The 8,503-nt window shown below is 48.9% G+C and overlaps 1 long non-coding RNA gene across 1 annotated transcript; it reads left to right on the forward strand.

Moving 5' to 3' along the window:
- The first annotated feature begins 217 nt into the window (after positions 1-217).
- LOC104666064 lies at positions 218-5,966 on the forward strand. The gene is made up of 2 exons (XR_748496.1): positions 218-587; positions 5,259-5,966. It is a non-coding gene; the product is annotated as an uncharacterized LOC104666064 (long non-coding RNA).
- The last annotated feature ends 2,537 nt before the right edge of the window (positions 5,967-8,503 follow it).

An 8,503-nucleotide genomic window follows, 5' to 3' on the forward strand; every position in this document is an offset into this window, starting at 1 on the left:
AGGAGGGTGAAGGCTGGGCTGCACAGAGCCTGCCCCTCCTTTGTATTTTTACATTGGGCTTCTCTGATTTTGTTGGAAAGGAGACTCTGTCCCTAAAATAAAAATGGGGATAATCCATTTTCCTGTGAGAAAAATGAAAACCTATGGAGACTAAATGTCCTGCCCGCTGTTCAGGTGCAGTGAGGGGCGTGGCCGGGACCAGAATCCCTGCTTCCCTGTTCTCTAGTCAGTGCTGCTGCTGGAAGTGAGTCTTCTTTTGTTTTCCTTCTCACCTCTGGCTGCCTCTCCCTCCCCTCAAAGGTCAGAGCAGTGCCAAGGACAGAAGAGAGAGCAGACCCAGCCTAGGCCCTGCTAGGCTGGGCAGCCTGGCAGGTAGAGTCGGCAGGGGTAGAGCTTGCTTTGCTGTTCACAATCTTCAACCAAGTTCAGGGAGGTCTGAGTACTGAGGCCTTCAGAGCCACTGCAGCCCCAGGTAGCTCAGGAGAACTTCCAAGCCCAGGAGTGCAAAGGCTGGTGTTCTTCAGGCTCTGAGGCTGTTCCTCCTGGTGGAGGTGAACTGCTTCTTACAGGTGTGGACAAGACTGTGGGTATATGTGTGAGTGTGAATGTGAGTGTGTGGAGGTGATACAGAGAGGCCTAAAGGGTGTGTGTGTGTGTCAGGGGGAGGGGTGAGTGTGTGTATGAGAGAGGCAGAGGCAGCAGGAGAGAAAGAGAGTGCAATGCAGAGAAGCAGGCAGAACCTTCCTCATAAGAGTTTTGGGGGTTACATGATCTGAAAAGCACTTGGAACAGTACCTTGCTCACAGCAATGGCTGTATTGATGGTTTTTATTGTTATAGAGACACAGACACAAAGAAAGGCAGAGAGGGAGAGGGGAGAGTGAGGAAGGGAGGTGGGAGGCTGCAGGAGGGAGGAAGAACTACATTCTGGAAACCTCAGAGATATAACAAACTGTGGAATCTGGGAAGAGCTCCCCTGCCTGCTTGTTCTCTTATAAAGCTGATTATGCTTACCTTCCTCCCCCATGGTATTTTAAACTTAAATAACACAGCCTCCATTGTGTAAAGCAAAATAATTTTCTGGATTCCCTGCTGTACCTCGGTGCACCATGCTTAGGGAATCTGCCGGGCAACGCGGACGGACTGTGGGAGTCTGCCGCGGAGGCTGCGTCCCCGGCTTGCTGGTTAGGGTGCTCCTATGCCCAGCCTTCCAGGCCTGGCCTCCCCCAGCCCCCCAGCCAGCCCCCAGTACAAATCATTTGGACTTTATCTTATCTTTAGCAGGAACACTGCTTGCCGTATGTGTAGGATTAATGGTGAATCTTACCGCTTGAACAGAGATGGGTCCTGGGTGACTCCAGGCCCTAAGAACCTTTCCCCAGTGTAGACTAGGGGGGAGCTCCAGCACCCACCTGAGAGGTGAAGGAGCACCCCCTCCCTGCTTTGTGATGGCTCCAAAGAAACAAGATGTGTGCCCCGCCCTCACCCCGCATTGTCTACTTTGATTTACAGCACAGACATCACAGGGGGACCTTTTTGGTTAACATTTACAAAAGTGCTTTCTGTCTGGTTTCTAGATGGAGACAGGAGCCTGGCTGGGGAGCCCTCTGGCAGGTCTGGCTGCTGGGCTGGCAGGATCTGGCGCTCCCCATCCCCAGAACCGACTTTGTCCCTCGCAGCCATGGTGGCTGCACTAACCACACTCTTCCTCCACCTTTGCACTAAGAAAAGCAAATAAGCAGACCAAAGAACTGTTTGCATTTGCCCCAGATGCTCCCTGGCTGCGGGAAGAGGTCAGTAGGGAGCATGCAGGGAGAGGGGAAGGCAGACCGGCTTCTGCAGGGAGGGCACGCTGGCTGCCTACTCCTGGGGAGGGACAGAGGAAAGGCTCGTCCAGCCCAGCACAGGCCTGCGGAGGGACACTGTGGACACAGTGCATGGAGTCTGAAGAGGTGATGGTACTAGATTTCAAAACGGAGAATAAGTAGTCTTGTTAGCTATAAAGTGGCAGGAGCTGTTCCTTAGCAAGAGACAGAGACAGAGAGGAACAGACACACAGAGAGACAGAGACGGAGGCAGAAAAATACACAGAGAAATGGAGAGACAGAGAGAGAGACATACAGATAGACAAAGGCATAAAGAGGCCCGCCCCCCCGCACCCTAGGGGTATGTTGTCAAGGGTGGCTTTTTTGTTATGAAGATTTGCAGCCTATTTTGCACGGCTGGCCGGCCTTGGCCTCCCGCCGCCATCATTGCTGCCCCAGGGAAGGCTGCTCACTGGCTTCCTCCCACCCCCTTGCCACTGGCAGCAAAACCATGCTGGGTTATGACATCAGCAACTTTTCCCCTTCTCAGCCCCAGGGTAGATGGGCCAGGTTGGAAAGCAGCAGGAATCTTTTCCAACACTAACAAACAATGAGCTCAGGTAGCAAGCCCTGATATTAGAAAACGGGGGAGACTCTTAGGGGTGTCACTCAGCCTCAAAGGGATCCACGTCTTTCCAAGAGCCAAGTCCCGGTCCCTTTTCAGGGCAGCCGGCCAAGCTGGGAGATTGGGAGCTGGAAAGATGTCCCCTGAAATACAGGTTTGGTGACTCTGACCGTGAATGGCCCCGATTCACAGGGGAGGGTTGCTGTTCCTTTGCCATCCTTAGCCTATTTGCAGCACTTGCTGAAAAATAGAAAGAAACACCCAGACAGGAGCTTGGGCCGTATAGGCAGGGGACAAATGAAATGTTTTCCTACTGTGTAAAAAGTCCAAGTGTACCCATGTGTAGAGCTTGGAACCATGTCATCAGCTCCTCTTCATTTTTTTCCAAATAACCTCCTTTAAAAAAGAGACAGCAAACACCAGTGCTGCGGAGGTATGTCTAATTGCAGATACTTTTTGTTCATCATCACATTGAACGTTGTTGTGTGTTCCAGCAGCCACCAACGTCCTCAGGAGGAAAATTCAATTGTGCCCTAAGCGGCAGCGTGAAGGGACCAGGCCAAGCAGGCAGGGTGCTGCGGGTCAACAAGGTGCCGCTGTGCTCCTGAAGCCTTAGGAGCCTCAGGAGCCTCAGCCTAGGAGCTCAGGAAAGGGTGGGGCTCCAGCCCACCTGGCTTTCTGCCTTACTGAGCTCCAAAGACAGGCTCCTTCCACGTCACGGGCAGCCCTTATCCTGCGTGTGCGTCTCGCTCCCTGACAAGCCTATTTGTGCTTTGTCACCAGAAATGTACCTTTTTTCTTCTCTCATCTGTCCCTGACACCCCCAGCTTATCTAGCCTGAAGATAGGCTATCAAAATGGTAATAGCCAGATGGAAAACAAGGAAAAATAAGTCCTTTCCCATAAGGAAGCAATACAGATTTTGGGACTGAAGAAATTTCTACTATTCTCCCAACATCATTCCCTCTGCCCTGGCTATGCTTCTGAGAGGGTCGGAGGTGTCACCTGCCGGACCCTGGGACTGGCTGAGGCAAAACACACCTGCAGATTTCTTGTGAATGAAAAAGTAGATCACTAAAAGGAGGAGCTGTCATCCCCGGGCATTTCTCTGTGCCCAGGCGACCTAGTGTTGGGATGGCAGCAGAACCTGGACAACTGAGCCAACACACGGAGGGAAGCCCTCACCAGCCTGCCTTCAACTTGTATGAGAGAGAAGTGAACGTTTATGTGCAAAGCCACTGAGCTTTTGTTGTTGTTCCTGCAGCACAGGGCATTCCATCCTGCCTAATACTGAAACGAGTACTGCTAGGCTTGATCTATAAGGAGGAGAACATAAAAGGCCTGCATATTCTCTGTCAGGTCCGACAAATGCAGGGCTCTCTTCCTGGCCTTGCTCTGACCAGGCTGTTTAAACCCTGCCAGTTGCCATTGTATTATCTTACTTTATTCTTGTTCATAGTATTTACTGATAATTTATGTGCTTATTATGTTTCCCTGACTGCAATGTAAGTTCCATGAAGGCCAGGACTTGTGCGGTGAAACAGGGCCTGGCACAGAGTAGGCACTTTATGTATATTTTTGAAAGTGAATTGTGGGCTTAAAATTCTGAAAATAGCTAAGCACAGATTTTTCAAAAAAGTTTATAAAGGTGAAGGCCTTCCTTGCCTTTATTAAATGCTTAAAATGGATCAGTGGCAGGGTAGAGGTGGAAGGAGTCACACACAGACTCTCCCTTCAAGGGGTTTCAATCTAACTGGGAGACAAATACAGAAACATGAAACAAGCAGACAGCAAATCTCTAGATACATAAGAGTTAATTAAGTACTAAGGGTATAGTTAAACTTGTGAGGGAGGAAGGGGAAGAGGACTGTCCAGAGGTATGGCTAACCACCAAAAACTCTCTGGAGCAGACAGGTTTGGCACCAGACTGAGAGCAGGGTTCTCCAATTTGAGCTTGCAGAAGAATCACCTGGAAGGCTTCTAAAACCCACACTATTGGCCCCACCCCCAGAGTTTCTGATTCACTAGATCTGGATTATACCTGGGGATTTTTTTTAAATTTATTTTTTATTTTTTATTTTTATTGTTTTAGACAGATTCTTGCTCTGTTACCCAGGCTGGAGTGCAGTGGCACTACCATAGCTCACTGCAACCTCGAACTCCCCAGTTTAAGTGATCCTCTCACTTCAGCCTCCCCAGTAGCTGGGATTTCAGGCATGTGCCACCAAGCCCAGCTAATTTTTTTTGTTTGGTTTTTTTTGAGATGGAGTTTCACTCTTGTTGCCCAGGCTGGGGTGCAATGGTGCAATCTCAGCTCACTGCAACCTCTGCCTCCTGGGTTCAAGTGATTCTCCAGCCTTGCCTCCTGAGTAGCTAGGATTACTGGCATGTGCCACCACGCCCAGCTAATTTTGTATTTTTATTAGAGATGGGGTCTCACCATGTTGGCCAGGCTGGTCTCGCACTCCTGACCTCAGGCAATCCACCCACCTCAGCCTTCCAAAGTACTGGGATTACAGGTGCCCGCAGCTATGCCCAGCTTAATTTTCGTATTTTTAGTAGAGATAGTGTTTCTCCATGTTGGCCAGGCTAGTCTCGAACTCCTGACCTCAGGTGATCCACTCGCCTCGGCCTCCCCAAGTGCTGGGATTACAGGCCTGAGCCACCACACCTGGCCTCACCTGTATTTTAAATCGAGTTTTACTGGGTAACAGCCATGCTCATTCATTTACATATTGTCAATGGCTGCTTTCAAGCTACAACAGCAGAACTGAACAGTCTCGAGACCATATGGCCTGCAAAGCCTAAAATATTTACTGGCCCTTTACAGATAAAGTTTGCTGACCCCTGGAGAGAAAGTCATGGCCCATGGCTGGCAGATGGAAGCCTCAGGACCTGAAGATTTCTCAAAGAAAGGGACCTGCTGCTAAGAGCGATTAATATATGTTCACAGCTTGCAGCTGAAGCCTGATGATGGCTGTAGGATAAAGGACATCACCCAGATGACATTTTGCCTCCAAAGCTCTGGGGAACAATTGTGGAAGAACTGCAGGGATATTCTGTTAGAACGTTCTTGTGTCTGGATAGGATGAGAACTGTCTTATAACAAAGTGCAGCCCCCATGTCTGAGGGCATGTTTCTTGTGTTTAGGCACTTCCGAAGCAGGGAGAACCTTCAAGGGGCACTGGTCTTCCCAGAAACAGTGTTTGACCTGTGATGATGTCCTGGGGGCAGGGGACCTAGAAAAAGTCCTTAGCCTTCCCATAAGGCACGATTCTTCTCCCCTAGAGAGCCTCAAAAGTCAAGTCAAGTAGTAAGCACCCTGTGCTCCAGCCTGTGGCCACAGACATACACAAGAACTGGAGCAAAACCAAACATAGTGTATCATCACCACTGAGCCCCCAGGAGCCCCCAGATGCTTCTGAACGTTAAAGGAGAAAGACGCTCTCAAGAGATCAAGTTGAACGCCGCGGGTTAGGTGTGTGGCATTGCCTCTGGGTCCCTGCTTTGGTTTAATTAAACTAAGTCTGGTGGTGAATTGGTTCCCAAATGTTCATTGGTGGATGGGCGGCATCAGAATTGTCTACATCTTTTAAAAAACACGTACGTAAAACTTCTGCATGTCTTCCTGTGAGAGTTTGGTTTTCAGCAGGCTTGGGGTGGATTCCTACTTTTAAGAACTCCCCACACCCGTCCTAAGTGATTGTGACTCCCGGTAAGTGAATGCTGACAAATTGAACCTGCCAGCATGGACATTTATTTATGAAATAAATGAACATTAATATCACACTCTTTGTATGGATTCATGGTGGTGCGGGATCCACAGGCTCACCTGGCCCCCCAACTTTCCCTGCAGAATCTGCCATTGTGCCTTAAATCCCACAAGAAGTCGCTTATCCTGTGCCGCTGGAGCTCTTGATTGGCTGTGACTGAGATGGGACTTTCAGCTCTCACCAGGATAAAAAGTGGGGTTCCAACTTTACTGCCTTCTGAACCCTGCTGATCTGTCCTCAGCCAAGGGCTTGATTTTCTTCTGAAGAGCAGTGTTTTTTCAACTGTGGTTGAAATCTGTTCATGGGTTATAAAATCAATTGTTGAGGATGCAACCATTTTGAATTAATTTTTAATTCAAAAAATTAAATAGACTAGAAATTTTTAATTTTTAATTCAAAAAATAGACTAGAAAAATATCAGAGTGCATCACGTATGGTAGGGATAAGTGGAATTCTTTCTGTAAAACTTGTTTTGGAGGGTATGTTATGCATTGGGCTGCTGTGTATTTCTTACTATGTTTCACAGGGAAACTGCTGTCCTCTCTGCAGTACAATATAAATCAACAATGGCCCTAACTTCCTTAAGACAGCTCTCATTTCTGCTTGCAGAGGACAGATGGAAAAAGTCACCAGGGAGGGTGACTGCCATATACAAGTACTTCAGGGAGGCTACCTGGAAACTAATAGAAAACCAGTTTGTGGATGATTGCAGAGCCTGGGGAGAGAAATCAATCTTGGACAGTCTTATGGATGGCAGCCAACAGCCCACCACGCTCAGCCCATTGCACCTGTCACCTGGGGACAAGCAGGGTCTATCTGGAACGGACTCTGGCCAGGATTCGGTTTCCCTTTCCCTGAAATGGGGATAATCGCCCTCTTGACTATTGCTGTTATGGGAAAGGCCAAATTAAGGGAAAAAATTCTGTCCAGTAAAGGATGAACCACAAAGCTCAGGTCAGTAATGGCCTCTATGGGTGGTTTGGGAGGTGTGCTTTTATGGGCATTAAGGGAGAAAGAGAAAGTCTGCACTCAAATCAAGTCTAGGCAATGTGGGAGTTGGAAAGAGACACGTGGGAGCACAGACCCAGTCATCTGAAGGCAAGGAGCCTTGCTTTTTCCTCCTCTTGGCAGGCAGTGTGGGCTCCTGGGCCCCAAGCAGGATCCCTTAGGGCTGATCTCTTACCACACACTGGTCTGACTCGGTGACCTAGAAGAGGATAGTCGGAGCCAACAGGATGAGGGGACAAGCTTGGAGGGCATCTATTGTGTGCCACCCTTGAGTGGCTGGAAATATCTTCTGCCACTTTGCGAGGGGCTAGGCGCTGGGGAGTGGGAGTGGCAAGGGAACACGGGGTGGTAGACTGTTCCCAGGGCTGCTGATTTTGGAGCAGTCTGACTACTCTCTCTTCTTAGTGGGAAAGAAAGAAGGAAGAAGGGGGAAGGGATGCTTTTGGAGGGGAGCTCAAAGGGTGGGATAAAAGAAGGCCTTAAAGAACATCACTAGAGGGTCTGAAGTGACTCCAATGAACAAAAAGCCCCCTAATTCAAACAGTGCCACTAACACCAAAACCTGTAAAGTGGTCTAGAGAGACGCTGGTCATGTCTGTCACTTTCCTTTTTAAAGCTCTCATGAAGTTAATGAATGAAAAAAATTGCTAATGCAAAGATGGAAATTAATAAAAACAAAAGCATGCTTCATATTGCAGGGTGACCGCCTCTAATCCTACCAGTGATCCTGTGGCTGTCCCTGTAACTTCCTTTGGCAACACCATGCTTTGAGAAGCTGTGGGGGAGGCTGGCCAGGGAGAGGGCCTCACGCACCTATTCTGCCAGCTGATCCCCCAGAGGGCTGCAAGGCTCCTGATTTACCCAGAGCTCTGGAGTGGCTGAGGCTGGGCCCTGGGGTTGGAGGGTTCTCACCAAGAGGCCTGGGACGTCTGCTCTGTGCTAAGCTCCAAGGCAGACTACAGAGGAGATAAAGACTAATCGGACCTTCGCATACCTTGCACATGCCTTTTCTGAACTGAAAAAGAGAAGAACAAACAAGACGAGATAAAAATATTGAAAAAAAAAAAAAAAGAAGAATTAAATGTGTAGAAAATGCAAGGTCATTAGAACTGCCCAGGGCTTCATTCAGGCAAATATCTTGAGGGTCTGGCCGGGGACTTCCTGAGTAAATCTAGCTGTGGTTCCTCTCACAGATTCCCTGCCCCTCCTCCAACTGCATAACCAAGTCTCTCCACCTCCCAACCTTCCTTGAGCTATTCTGCTATTTTCTTCACTTTCGTTTTCTCACTATAAC

The sequence above is a fragment of the Rhinopithecus roxellana genome, chromosome 18 (assembly GCF_007565055.1).
Source record: "Rhinopithecus roxellana isolate Shanxi Qingling chromosome 18, ASM756505v1, whole genome shotgun sequence".
NCBI classification, from domain to species: Eukaryota; Metazoa; Chordata; class Mammalia; order Primates; family Cercopithecidae; genus Rhinopithecus; species Rhinopithecus roxellana.